General features: G+C 35.0%; 1 protein-coding gene across 4 annotated transcripts in view; it reads left to right on the top strand.

Moving 5' to 3' along the window:
* The window catches only part of Ctnna3 (catenin alpha 3), a 1,740,232-nt gene that overhangs the window by 1,689,491 nt on the left and 34,716 nt on the right, over window positions 1-16,025 (top strand). The window lies entirely within an intron of this gene.

Here is a 16,025-nt window from a genome sequence, read left to right as displayed (position 1 = left end):
CACATTTTTAAAAGTTTTACCAATATATTTATAAATTTGCAATATCTAAGGGTTCTGTGTCTTGTCATTGAACTTTCCCTCAATGAATTACTGTCTTGAAGTGAATGTAATTGTAAAGGCAAAGCAGAGGGGATCCTAGTCAAAGGCAGAGGACCAAAGTTAACCCTTATTGTCTATCTACTGGTGGCTATTTTATCTCAATCTTCACAATAGCATGCACATAGATCATTCATTTGCTCATTTTGTTTTCTTTAATATATGAAGCAATGAATTTCAGGGACATTAATTAGCTCGTCTAGGGTCACACCAATAATTGTCAGAGCTGATTTTTTCCTTCAAAGGCCTATGTTTTCGCTTTTCTGGTAGACAAGTTTGAATCTATAATGGAACTGAAGAGCACAAGTCAAAAGTGAAAAATTTGGAAATTATATGTTGGGACTTCTTTCTAGCTTTCTACTCTAGTAAATGTCAGAGAAAAAAAAGATTAATTTCCTTAATACAAAAATTTTATAAAAACACACAAATAAATTCTGCATAATTTTGTGCCATTTTACTTTTCAAAGGAGAATGTAATCACAAGAGCCATATAAAACTGTATGTATGTAGATACAAATATGCACATATGCTTGCATACATAAATCTATATGTTTGTAAACACAATTTCTGTGTGTGCATATAAGGATTTATGATGAAATTACATACTGATTAAATGATTTTAAGTTGAAAATATCATGCATCAAACCTACTAAACCATCATAGCTTACCCTAGTCTACCTTAAACATGTGCATAACATGTCAGTCTATAGTTGGGTATAATTATGTGGCATGAAGTTTACTTTACAATAATGTTGAATAGATCATGTAATTTATTAAATAACTGCATCTCAAAAACATAGGCAGCAGTGCACATTGTAAACTCTGGGTGGTTGGTTACCCTTGTGATCACATATCTGACTGGAAACCCCGGTTCTAGTATCCTAGTGAATATTGCTATCCCAAGTAAAGGTCAAAATTCAAAATTTCAAGTACAGCTTTTACTGAATATGTATTGCTTTCCTATTGTCTGAAAGTTGAAAACTTTTAAGTCAAATCATTCGAAGCCAAGGATCATATGTGATATATATAACTATTATATCTATAGACTGGATTAGATATTCAGCCTTTATTTTTATATTATACTACTTTAAATAGGTCAAAATATTTATTTATTTGGAGACCAAAGTTTGCATTCTGTCACCTTTTCCCAATTTCTCACACTCCTCATTTTTCATAAGCTCTAAATCCACAAAAATTTTCTTGTCCAATTATATGCTACCTCTTACGTTGTCTGAAGGAAAACTTTCAAAAATTTTTGGTGGAACTTTATTCTCTACATAGTTGTTAAAATACATTATTGTTAATTGTCCCTCAAAATATAACTTCCTTGAAGCATGTAAATTGAGTATGTTTTCCTTCCTGTTCATTGTGATGATTCAAATTTATGAACTTTGCATATTTTGCACATAGATAAGGCAGGAGTCATTCAGACTCCATGATTTATTATTTAAAAGCTGAGTCATTATGTAAAATGAGGAATAGATTGCAAATCCAAAACTGTTTGTAATCAATTTGCCTACAGTTTCCCGTTAGAAAGAATAATTCTACAAAAAAAGAGCACACTCTTTTTACATTCATTACTGCCATCTGCTTGCAGGTAGATCCAGAAGCTTTTAATATACATTTTATTTATGTGTGCCAAAGTATACTCGCTTTAATCTCTCTGTGACCCTGAGGTCTTGTCATTTTTCTTCCTTTATTTATTCTTTAAATTGGGAAGATCTAATCTAAGTTATTTTTCTGTGAAATATCTTGAAAAGTATCAAGCATGATTCTAAGGCAGAGAAAATCATTGAAAATTATAGAAAGTTGTTATTCAAAACAATAGATCATTCAAAGTTCACTAAATAAAGTTTGCATTCTGAGATGGGGTTCATGAAGCATTGTTTTTAGCAAATATATCTGATTAAAAAGAAGTAGGTATGAATGGAATGAACTCCTGAAACGAGTGGGCAGAAAACATTGAGTCTGGACTATTAGGGTTTAGGATAAAAAAATCAATTAATAATATGAAAATATTTGAAGTATATTTTCCTAATATGACATTAAATTAAAATTCTTTTCCAGTCATTTACACATCTACAAATAAGCACTTATTCTAAAGTTGCCTGTTTTACCTATAGGGAAGCCAAATTGTATTTAGTTCAAATCTATTATTATGGGTTGAAGACCTTCTCTGTCCCAAACATAGTAAAATATCTGGAGGTTGCAAAGATGAATGGATGGTGCCTCCTTTACAATTCTCAAATGCTTACAAAATTAAGAAACACAAGATATACCTAAATATGCAAAAATGACTCAGAATAACATAATAAACTATATAGTAGTGCTAGGCACAAAGGCACACACTTGAAGAGGTGAGGAGGTATTATTTCCTCCAATGTGCACGATGGCCAAAAGAAAGCTCGATAAGTGGCTTGATCCTAACTTGGCTCTTGACTAATATGTAGAAAACAAATATGTACTTATGGGAGACAGCCAGGAAAAGAACTTAAGGCAGATGGGAAAATTGAGATAAAAAGACAAAAATAGGAAAAACATGAGATATAATTGAAAACCTTTTCACTTATACTGTTGAATTATGGGATGGGAAACAACAGAAGCATAAAGGGAATGGCATATTCAAAAAGCAGCATTTTGGCTGGGTGTCAGTGGCTCACACCTGTAATCCTAGATACTCAAGAGGAAGAAATCAGGAGGATAGTGGTTCAAAGCCATCCCAGGCAAATAGTTACCAAGACCCTATCTCAAAAACTCCTTCACAAAAATAGGGCTGGTGGAGTGGCTCAAGGTGAAGACCCTGAGGTCAAGTTCCAATACCACAAAAAAAAAAAAAAAAGCATCATTTAAAAAATTCTACCTTTACCTTAGAAACAATTGAGAGTTATTGAAGTGTTTAGTTTGAGAGGGGACTGAACAGATCTATGTACTTGGAAGTAAAGTGTGGGGTATTTTTTAGCACTTTATTTTTATTTGTTTATTTATTCATTCATTTATTTACTGGTTTCTACTTTTTTATGAGCATTTTCATATGCAACATAGGGGATTTCATTGTGACATTTTCATACATGCATTCATCCAAACAGGGTGGTCTAGAAGAAATTGGGTACAGGGTTCAAGAACATACCAGAAACAGGAAAGAGATATAAATTAGACCATCCAGTAAATGTATGTTGGATAAGATTAATAAAAGAAAGAAATACCTGAGATTCAAATCCAGAAAGATCTTTTTTTCCCCATAAAGTAATGGGGAAAGAAGCAAAGATTTAATTCTGCCATTAAAACAAATTGGGAGTTTGTGTCTTTTTGTGGAGACAGGACTGTTATTGGAGCTACACAGTAATCAGGGAAAAAGTCACTTTTGTCTTTCTGCTTTAAAATCTGTGAGGAATACTGCAAAATGTAGATATTTTTGTTTGTTTGTATTTTGATCTGGGCATATTGCTTTCCTCTGTGTAATAAGAGTTTTGTTTCCATGAAGGAAAGAATGGATATTAGATGGCAACTAACATTTTCTATCATGTTCCTCTATGATTACCAAAATCACAGCAGTACTCATCCATATTGTAATCATAAAATCATTAAAGTGTATGTTCTCTTAAAGACAATAAAGTCCTTAAGTTATTTTCAGTGAGTGAATATGCAGCAGTCAATGACTAAAAGTGATGTAGACAATTCAGGTTGACTGAGTCTTAATAGTGCCTTCTGAGTTTTGGGCTTGGAAGCTATCTTCCATCTTCAATGTATCAGTGATAGGGTGAAGGTGGGTATTCTACTGTTGTGAGGTGAATACTGAGTATAAAGTGACAGGAAAAGGTGGTGATATAAACTAAATTTTCCAGGGATTTGAAGATGAAAGGGATGAGAAAGTGAGAGGAGATAGAGACAAATGTAAGCAGACAGACACTGACAGGCAGGCAGAGATGGAAACATAAAGTTCCAAAGGTCCAGGCAGGTAGAATTCCTGAAAGCTGCTTCTTTTTTTTAGTTAATATTTTTATTAATGTATTTTTTACAGTGGCTTTAATTGAGGGATGTTTCAGTAAAGAGCAAAAACTGTGAGAAAGAATGAGCCAATGAAAATTGACACCACGACTGATGGAAAAGAGTCTAAAGAGAGTGGGAATGGGATTAAGAGAACAGATTAGGTTTGGACAACAAGAGCTTTTCTTCTGAGCTAGGGTAAAGATCAATGAAGATATAATCACATTTAAAGACAGATGACTGGTAAGTCAAAGAACTTCTTGATGGTGGACCCCATATTTTGATTTAATAGGAGGAGTAGTTTTCTCTTTACATTAAGATTTAAGTGCTCTATCCAGGTTTCATCTTAGCAACTGGACAAAGTAAACATGTGTACATCTTCAATCCACATTGCTTAGAAAAGAAAATAACCTAAGCTAAAACACTGATTTGAGATAGTGGACAGAAATACCACAGACATTATTTTATCAGATCCAAGTTCCAAGACATTGTCTGGGGCACGGAATCTGTCTCAACTTCAGCTTCTTGTTCAATCACAAAGAATTGAATCCAAGTGATATCCAACCACTATCTTCTTCCAAATAAATCAAATATATAACTTCTAATCAAAAAATGGTAGCAAAACACAAAGTGGCTAAGTAATTAAACATATTATTTTAATTCAGTTTCTGTAGCCACATTGACTTACAAATGTTCTAAATAAAGAATAGAATATAAAACAAAACCTGAGAAGATTAAAACATACCTGGGTTACTTGAAGTCACTCCCACTTATTCTTTGACAGTCATTCATCTAGTACACAGTGTCCAGTGAGAAAATTACTAAACTTTGTGACAGGACATTAGACCCAAAAATAAATACTGAGGATAAAGATCAAATACTGAATAGCTTTAAACTATTTAAATTACCCATTCCCCAAGTGCCATGTTTTTAGATCAGCAAACATTTTATACTACTTAAAACTGATTAATTATGCAACCACTATGCTTTGTGGATTTCCTTGAATGTGTTTAATTGTATATTCTTACCCTGAGGCAGGTATGCCAAGGCCACAATTTTAAAAGCTGGATAAACAGATGAAACTAAGCAGTTGAGGGGAAAGATCTGTGAGAGTGAAAATTTGTCAAGTGACTGCAACTCAGCTTTAGCAGAAATCAAGGGGAACAGCAGTAACACAGCTGTTGACCAAAACAGCCGCTAGGGCCTACAGAACTTAAGCTGTCAACTATATACTATACGGAATAACTTAGTAGGCTAATGTGCTTGCCACAGTAAGGCATTAAGAGGGTTAGTTAATGAGCTTTCTGAATGTCGTATATTCATTTGTAGGCATTAAAAACTGGAAAAAAAAATTTTAATTTGAAAATTTACCAAACTATTTATAGCGAAAAAGAAAGAGGGGAGAATAATGATATGGAACAAAAAGTGAAAGAAATAACAAAATGGAGAGGAGTGAGTGGGGGAGGAGGAAAAGGAAAGAGATGAATGAAAGCATTTTGACAGTCAAGTGGCTTGTGTTTTTTTTTGTTGGCTTTTCATGCAAGGTTTGAAGCATATGGAAATAATTAGACCTTAGTAATTTAAAGAACATGCCTTAAAAGCAAAAAACCCTGTGAATTATTTTCTTTTTTATTGCATTCCAATAAAGCAAAGTAAGAAATTCTCTTGGCATATAGGCAAACTGATACAAACTGAATTAGATTTCCTTGAAAATGCTTATGGGGTAACACATCCAGTTGTAATATAACTTGAAAGAGCCTTAGAAATAATATATTTATGTTACCACTATCTCAAATTGATTTTACAAATAATGAAATACATCAAGTTTTCTTAATGACTTATCCCAGTTCACAAAGGCATCCATCAGCAGTCAGGACCACAATCTAATTCTCATGTTCTTATGCCATTGTTACTGATAGTGATCCCTTCTGACCTCTCAGTGTACATTCATAAGCAGGAGGACTGGAAGGGAGTATTACAATGCCTAGCTGGGATAATGGCTGCATTTGTCAAGAGCTAAGGTAAGATTTTAATTGAAAGATGTGGCGACATCCTGAAACACAGTATTAATTGATAATAGTAATAATTTAATGATTCTGTGTTCTTAAGAAAACTTGACCAGAACACACATTCAAAATGATATAGGAGACAACAAGAAAACTACTAGACCCAAATTAGGAGACTCTAGAAATTAACGAGTTTGGGTGTGTTTCATAATCTGTGTATAAACTAATGTTTGGAATAAAATGAGCTTTTTTTTTTGTCTTCTCTCTCTCTTTTTTTATTATTTTATTATTCATATGTGCATACAAGGCTTGGGTCATTTCTCCCCCCTGCCCCCACCCCCTCCCTTACCACCCACTCTGCCCTCTCCCTCTCCTCCCCACCCCCTCAATACCCAGCAGAAACTATTTTGCCTTAATTTCTAATTTTGTTGTAGAGAGAGTATAAGCAATAATAGGAAGGAACAAGTGTTTTTGCTGGTTGAGATAAGGATAGCTACACAGGGAGTTGACTCACATTAATTTCCTGTGCGTGTGTGTTACCTTCTAGGTTAATTCTTTTTGATCTAACCTTTTCTCTAGCTTTATAGTTCCTCCCAACTCAGAATTTCTAATGTTGTTCTCTTTTGATGTAGCCTTCCTTTTCCACTTTCTATGCAAATATTCCTGTCAGAGTCACTTGCAAATTATTTTACAAAAGTCAGCATTATTTTGTCTTGTTTTTTTCAGAAGAGTATTTCTTTAATTTTGCTTCATCTGCATCAGTGAGAATAAGGTTAGATGCTTCAGGCATTACCTGCTAATTGCAAATCTAGAGAAAGGTGGTGCATTTATATCAAAATGGTGTCATACATTGCTCATGAATTTAGGATTCATTTGACATGACATTTCTGAGACTGATGTGACAGTTTCTACAAAGAGCAGTGATCCATTTTGTTAAATTAGATCCCATTTGTGCTGTTAGATATAGATAAGATCAAACATCTAGATGAGTCACACAAGGTTATCTATCAGTTCAAAGAGGTAAACAGTGACTATGAGGAAGAAAGAAATGAAGGGGAAAAGAAAGTAAAGTATAAATTTGATGTGCTAATGTCCACTGTTAAGTCCACTTCTTATAATAATCACCATATTGTTTGTGTGCTAAATAGTTCTATATTATCCAAAAGATACTAGAGAATTTTAAACTTAAAGGAAAATGCTATTTCTGTTTTAGAGAAAGGTATTGTCTCATTATTGATCTTTAGTGAGAAAGAGAAGGGATTAATTATGTTCATTGTGTGTTTAACAACCTAAACCTTAGAACTTCAAAGCCAGAGGTGAAAGGAGAGGCCATGAAAATGTGCATGATGCACTTGACAACTATTAGATGGTGCCAAGTCCCCCATTAGGCAAAGTGCAGCTAAAGGAAAAGAGCAGATCTGGATGCAGATGTCTTGATGTTCCTGAATTTAGTAGAAGACAGGAAGAAGAGGCAGAGAAGCAATGAGTGCAGAAGAAAAATTAGGGAGCTAATGATTTTAAAATAGCAAAGTGTTGATATGGAAATCCATAAAGACATGTACAAAAGCAGAAAGGAAACCAAATATGAAAAAAGGGAATAGATGGTGTGAATAACAAATGAACAGGTAGTCACCACTGTCCTGACACCATGCTACATTTATGCTTGCTGCCACATAATATGAAGTTACAAAATAGTCACAGGATGAAAGCTGTGTGTGCACCCAGCAAAATCGATGCAATCTCACATTTGACTCATGTTGATTAGTAAAGACTGAATGATGTTAATAGCAAATCAATAGCTGTTGGTAATTAGTGTTAAGTATTAACTTTTTATGCTTTGATCCACTCCAGAGCTTCTCATCCTTGGCCTTATTGATAATTCCTTGTTAGTGGGGCTGACATGTACACTGCAAAATGTTTAAGCACATCCCTTTGCTGTATCCATTCTATGATGCAGGTGGCACATCCCCTTACCTGGCAGTTCACCGATCTCCTGGCTGCTATAGTGTTGACTGCTAATATCTATCTCATTGCTGCTCCTCAGCCAAACAGCAATCAACATGTCTGGGTGGATATGCACTGCCATTCCTGAATGTCCAGGCTAGGCAGCAAGTGATTGGCTGAGAAAAAGATACAAAAGATTGAACTCCTTACCTCAAGATGGAACCTGCTGTGCAATTTCACAGCCCATCTATGACATCAAGCCAAAGCTCATCAATGGCTGAGATTAATAATATTTGATTATAGCCCCTTTCCCATGCTTTTTCCTTTCCTTCCCTTACCTAAAAACAGAATTTCAGTAAACCACTGTGCAGATTTTTCTCAGGCTCTTTTTATAGGTACCTACCTACTCAAGAGATAAATGATAATATCATTGTGATCTTCACTGTCACTTGGTATATGGATAGGAAGAGGTAGAGGAGAATTTGCTGAATTCTCTTATTGACACATTTATATATATACATATTATTTTATCCTCTCGACACTGCTCTGAGTAAACTCAGGGCATTTTGTCAGCAAGAAAACAAAACGCTAATAAATGAATATAACTTGCCAAATGTTACATGGTTGGTAAGTGGTGGTGTGAAAATGCGAATCTGTGCTCTAGTTTCAGCTCTTTGTGTCATTCTACACCAACACATATTTATTCTTATTTTGTCTGCCCTGAAACAATAATGCAGAGTGAGTACACAAAGTCCCTGTTCTCAGGAGTTCAGTTGGAAAGAAAAGACAAGGAAAAAATGACAATAATTTTTAAGAAGTTTTACATTACAAATAGAATTTGTGTTCTACTTGTTTCTGAAAAATTACAAGTATCAGAAATCAAGAGATACATGAAAATATAAACTCAAATTAAAAATAGTTCCTAATTTTTTAAAAATTGTAGCGACTTGTAGAAATTTGTTGCTCGAGGGGAGTGTACTAAACTGGAAATGAATAATCTATTAAACAACTGTTACTGCCTGGTGATAGATAGGGTAGACATTTGTTCCGAGGATGGATATTTACAGGACTTTAAGTTTATAGATAATTTTTGCATGGTCATTACGTGAGTAACAGTTGGTAACATGATGGCCAATGTCTTCACCTAGGAGTCTGTTAGAGACAGAAATGTTCAAATTTTGAACATTGCTTACACTATTCCTCAATAAAACCTCAAGTTAACATTAAGTCTCAATTTAGTGAAGGCTTTTCAGCAGGAATTTGTGATAATATGATCTGAAAATCCTGATTTCTGATGAAGTAGCTGATCACAAAAATAACCTGATAATCCTAGGAAAATAAGTGTATTAAGTTATTTCTTTGCCATATGAAATATCTCAAGAAAGTTTTGGTCAAAGCCTCGCAATTTGTGTTGGAATTTTCTGATACATTCAATGTATTTTTTTAAAAGAGATTCATAAAAAATATTAAGAAATAAAGAAGAGATCCATGTCTTTTATATGCCATTCCCACATGTGCAAACGTTGAGCACCTGTGTGCATGTGTGTGTGTGTGCATGTGTGTGTGAGTATGTGTATATGTGTGCACATGTTATTATTTCTTAATGCTGATAGCAAAACTGATGTTCTCTCATGAAAGTTTTGGAGTCTCACTTATACTTTCAAGTACATGTAGAGTGCAAGTCCATTCCTGTTCCACAGAGAGATAAATTATTTTCAATCTAGCCTCAGATTCTGTATCATACAGCATGGAAAAGAATTTCTAATATTGTGAACAATGTTTAAGGAAGGCTTGTCCAGTCAATAGCACTGAAGTAGGTAACTTAGACTACTCTATTCTGTGGCAATAAACAGCTACCAGTTTTATGAGTTTAAAAAAAACATGTTTTTATTTTTTGCTCACATTTACATTCAGTAAACTGGTTGGTAAGAAATGTTTCTCTACATTATTACTTGGGAAGCAAGGCATATGTTCTTTCTGGACTCTCACCATGAGGCCTCAATTATCTCTGCCAAACAAAAAGAAGGGTAGAATTGTTGACAAATATCATCCCAGAGGGAAATAAACTATCACATATAAGATGCTTAGCATAAAGTCTAGCACACAGCAGATGCTCATTAAATATAAGGTAGAATAGTGATGGTGGTGATGGTAGTAGTAATTGTTTTTAGTTAATGTGGGATAATGTAAATTTACCACAATGTGTCTTCTTTATTGATGCATTAATCTAATTGTTACATAAGTTTTTTAAAATTGAGTTTAAAGGAAGAAATCTAGGGATGTGTTCTTACTTCAGTAAAATCACTCATTTTTCTGCTTATCATAAAATTACTTATTGTACATCCCTATTTTAGCAGCAGCACTTCATATAGGTTTTGAGGAAGAATAATCATCTTTGCCTCTGTTCCTTAGTAGAGTATGGAAGAGTCTTAGAGTTGGATCACACATGACTGATATGTAAGACATTAATGTATCCAGCAAGAGGTGGAAGGTGCTCAAAAAATAGTTGGACTTCAATCTACACGTTGCCAATATTAATGAAGACATTACTCTTTATATTTGAAGAAAAATGGGCAGAGATACTTTTATTCAACATTTAAGTGTTTATATAAATGTCACATGTTTAGAATTACTCAATTACACAATAGAGTGGAACCTTACCTACCCAGAAATTGAGAGAATTATTTGGGCAATATTAATACTTGTGGTAGCATGAACTTTTAAGATATTGGGCAGAGTACCAACTACAGCCCAATACATTACAGAAATGTTTATGAGAGGTACAGAATTAACAGATGTCTTAGACAATACATGGAAAAGCTCTGCTGAAAAGGTACCCTGATTTAAATGGTACATAGATCTCCTGTATGTGCTCTCCCCTTGTCATGTGATCCGAGTTCAACCACATTGCTGCATTTGCCCTAGATCTAAAGTCCGCATATGAGGGAGAACATACGACTTTTGGTCTTCTGAACCTGGCTAACCTTGCTCAGAATGATGTTCTCCATTTCCATCCATTTACTTGCGAATGATAAGATTTCATTCTTCTTCATGCTGAGTAAAATTCCATTGTGTACAAGTACCACATTTTCTTGATCCATTCATCAGTAGTGGGGCATCTTGGCTGTTTCCATAATTTGCCTCTTGTGAATAGCACTGCAATAAACATGGGTGTGCAGGTGCCTCTGGAGTAACCCGTGTTGCATTCCTTTGGGTATATCCCCAGGAGTGGGATTGCTGGATCATGTGGCAGGTCTATGTTTAGATTTTTAAGAAGCCTCCAAATTTTTTTCCAAAGTGATTGCAGCAGCTTGCATTCCCACCAGCAGTGGATTAGGTTCCTTTTTCCCCACATCCTCTCCAACATATGTTGTTGGTGGTGTTTTTGATAATGACTATTCAAAGAGAGGTGAGGTGGAATCTTAGTGTAGTTTTGATTTGCATTTCCTTTGTGGCTAGAGATGGTGATCATTTTTTCATGTGTTTTTTGGCCATTTGAATTTCTTCTTTCGAGAAAGTTCTGTTTAGTTCAGTTGCCTATTTCTTAATTGGATATAGGAATAGGTAGAAAACCCAAAACATGAAAGCATTTGATGTCCCCACTCCAGAGGAACTAATACAGAAACCTTAAAGCAACAGATGTTAACATGAGAAGGGGATCAGGAACCAGTGTAAAGATCAGTTAGAGATGAATCAACATAGGTCGTAACACATGTGTACATGAAAGCAATGGTAGGAATCTTTCTGTATAGCTATCCTTAACTCAACTAGCAAAAACGCTTTGTCTTCCTTACTATCCTTATGTCTTTTCTTCAACAAAATTAGAGATAAGGGCAGAACAAGTTCTGCCTGGAAGTGAGGAGGGAGGGAAGACGGGAGTGGGGGAGGGGACGGGGGAGAAATGACCCAAACAATGTATGCACATGTGAATAAATGAATAATAATTATTAAAAATCACATAGAAAATTTGAGTAAATTAATAAAGAATTAGAAGAATTTGGTTAGATTGAAGAGGAAAAAGTTGTATGACACTCATCTGCCTTAAAATGTAAGGTAATATATTAAATAATAAATTAGGAAAGATCTGTTTTGATTAGGAAATAGTATGAGTAGTGATCCAGGTAACAACTAACATTTTGCCAGTATGACTTGTGCATGTGTTTGTGTTAGAGTGTGTGTATGTGTAAAAGTGTAAGAGACAGAGAGACAGAGACAGACTGACAGATGCAGAGAGAATGAGAGGACTAGACTCCATCAAGCTAAAAAACTCTGTGCTTCTACTTAAATAAATGAAAGTTGTTATGTGTGTGTATGCATGCAGATACAGTTTATGCATGTATGCTATATATGTAATACATACATATGTCTGTCTATTTAGATTAAATCAAGTGCTTATTAGTGCTGGTAATTACTCTAAATGGATTACTTTCAATATCCTTACTGAAAAGTTTTATGAGATAGTTACTATTATCGGTACTTTACAAGTAGGGAAACCAAATTTAGACCTTAAATACCATACTCACAGTCACAAACAGAGAATCTGGACATAGTGGGGCATGTCTGTAATCCCAGCTTTCCTGAGACTGAGGCAGGAGGATTGTGAGCTCCAGTCCAGCTGAGCTACACAGCAAGAACCTACCAAAAGAAGAAAAAAAGAGTCACAGTGAAATTTTAAACCCAGTTATTTGATTCTAAAGTATGTACATTTAATGTTAAGTTGCCAGCAGAGTAATACAGAAGCCTTAGTGAAAATGTAAAACTAATCAGACCCAGAGTTCATACTTCTCCCTTTGAGCAGATAGGGCAGTTCTTCACTTCTGTCATAAGTATAATGAGTGATGATAATAAATTTATTAAGCTTTTAATAATGACCAGAGTGGTATTTAAATCTCTTACATACATTATTTTAATCTTCCTATCCTAGTGGAAAGTTCCATTATTAACCCCATTTTATAGATGAAAAACTAAGGCTCAGAGACCCTAACTGTAAGGAAGACAGTGAGTCTCTTTTCTCTATCTCCTCTGTTTCCAACCATCATCTCCCTATCATCTAGAAGGGCTCTAGAGGTCCCAGCATTTAGCAATAGTGAAATAGAGGTCATAAGTTGTGTCCCACTTTCCCACCATTGTATTCTGAAGTAGACAACTCTGAACACACCACAGTCATCATTGGTCCTTCCCATTCACACCTCCTAGAGTGAAATTTAAAACAGCACTTTAAAGTGCAAAGAGTTACACCTATTTTCCATGCATTATCAATACAATTTTCTCAAGGAAAGGACAATTAATGCATTTCTTTTGACAGCCACCACTAAAGTAAAATTAAAGCTAACATGCTAAGGTATGTTTCAGTTCTAGACTTTGGTTCAAAACACCACTGATTAAATCCTAACCATTTTTTGTAATCTGGCCAACAGTAGTCTTTGAACTTTTGATCACTTTAGTGATCATGTTCTCTCTGTGTCATAATTAGTAAACTTCTTTGACCTTTATTTGGTCTCTTTTGTGTTTTAAGCAATTACCAGAGTCTATGAAACAAGCCTCCCCTCTGTACCATTTAATTTAATTAGAGCTCTCTCATTTGAGCTCTTGCTGAGTCAATATTTACTTCTTTGTCTGTATCCCTGGGACAACCTGAAACATTCCATACATTAGCTAAATGGCTTAATATGCATAGACATATAAACTAAATGCCTTAGTTTGCAGTCGTTTTTCTTATGTAACATCCAGGGGATACTGCTTTAAACATCTCCAGTTTGCTTCCCCCTTAATTGTGCTCCTCCATGTTTAACACAGTAATTACTTTTCCTGGATGATAACTTATGCTGGAACTGAAGAAAGAGAAATTCTTGGCATTGTCTCACTAGTATTTGTTTGTAGATCTGTTTTCTAGTGTAGCATTTTCAAATAGTCCTGTTATGCATCTGTTTCTCCACCTGGGAGCACTAACAGTGCCAGGTGCAATACCATGGATGACAAAATTTTGCCTAATGGCATTAAGTGCCTTGAAGTATGCTGTAAAGAAAGGTGAAAGTGACAAATGGAGCTCCAGAGCAACTCCCCAATTGTTTCACTTCAGAGGAGGTCAGTGTAAATATCAGGACTTTGTGGTCTGTATCCAGAAGTGTGATTTGAATGCTGGAAAAGATTTCCTGCTTATTCATAGAAGAAGACTTTAATCTGCCTTTTCGAGCTTTTCAGAATTTGAATGGCTTGTCAAAGAATATAACGTTGTTTTAACAACAATTTCTGGGGACACTTGCACTAGCAGTGTTTGCATGCATTTAAAAATCTATACACATGGATTGGCTTTTCCAAGAAAGATTAATTTGTGCTTAGTTTCCCTATTTAAACATTGCATGATAAGTATACTAATTTGTCAAACCTAATAGACATAGATACTATGTTTGATACACAATTCCTCTAGTTATTATTTTACCAGTGTGCAGGTATTTTTATATCCATTTTAGAAGTGATGGGTTTATGTCTCATGGAAATTTAATAATTTGACCATGCTCACATGCCTATTGTAAGTATAAAACAGGGAACAATGCTTTGTAAAGAGGTTCCTGTCCTACAAAGAGATGAAATCATAAAATAGGGACCTGTCTAATATGCCTATACCTTCCAGAACTCCTGTATGGTCTATGTCCATGGGTCCATGAGCCAGGGAAAGTCCTGATAAAAAGGTATACTTCCTCACACTACAATTGACCTTGCTAGCTGCAAGCAGCAAGAGGGTATGAGTTAAGGTAATTTGAAGATTTTATATTTCCTATGCCACTTTAAAAATGGTATTATGTCTCATTGGAGGAGAATTCTATCAGTAATATTTGAGTTATATATATAATATATATATATGAATTTGTGATTTATAATATCCTCTGTGAAACCATCATCCCACAATCTGGATCACAATGCATATTAAAAACTATTATTATTATTAGCTATAGTGACAAAAAATTAAGCCTTAATTAACCCTTTCTGAGGCTGGTTATATACCAGAGAATGTTTTAAGTTCTTCACATGTATTATTGTATTTAATCTTTTAAATAATTTTAGGAGATCTGGTACTATTTTCAAAATTTTTGAAAATTAAAGCCTGAGGCAAAAATTATATAACTGGTCTCTGAGGTGACAGGATGAGCATGTGATTGAAGCAACAGCTTGTACTCCTAACCAGTATGTTCACTAACTCGCAAGTTAAGTACTTATTTATCTTAGTGATACAAAATTCCTTTGTGCTAATGTCCTTTTTGGTTCCTATTCTCTCACCTAAATCCCATAAAAAGTTCAGAGCTGGCTGGTACCATGGTTCAAGCCTACAATCTCTCCCTACTTTGGAGAGGCAGACATTGGTAGGATTGTAGTTTGAAGCTAGCCCAGGCAAAAAATACACAAGACCCCATCTCAACCAATGGCTGTTCATGGTCATGCATGCTTGTCATTCCAACTATGCAAGGAAACACAAATATGAGAACCACAGTCCACACCAGCCTGGGCATAAAGTGAGACACTATCTGAAAGCAAAATGGTATGGACTTGTGGCCCAAGTGGTAGAGTGCTGGTCTAACAAGTGTGAGGCCCTGAGTTCAACCTTTTGTACCAACAAAAGCAAAAAGAAGCTCAGAGCAGAAGACATATTGGTAAGGAGGAAAGAAAGAGGCAATGAAAATAAATTTGTACACACACTTCTCTCCCTATTTCACCTCACAGCGGCCATCACCTTGCTGTCATCTCTTGGGTCCAGTGCATCTCCAGATGCTTGAATGTAATGAAAGAGTCTATTTTGCAGCTATACTTAATTTTATATTTTTAAAGATAAACTTGCTTTAGTGAAAAAGGTAAGTGTAGAGTTCTCTGAAATCTAGTAATGAAAGAGGGAAGGACAGAGTACACTCAATTCTATAAAGTTACTATGTATTAAATATGGGGGAGGGGAAGCAGTCAGTCAGAAAAGAGATAACTAACCAGACTCACATTGTGGATTTATAA

This window comes from Castor canadensis, chromosome 7 (genome assembly GCF_047511655.1).
Source record: "Castor canadensis chromosome 7, mCasCan1.hap1v2, whole genome shotgun sequence".
Taxonomy (NCBI): Eukaryota; Metazoa; Chordata; class Mammalia; order Rodentia; family Castoridae; genus Castor; species Castor canadensis.
This window is presented reverse-complemented; position numbering and strand designations above follow the sequence as displayed.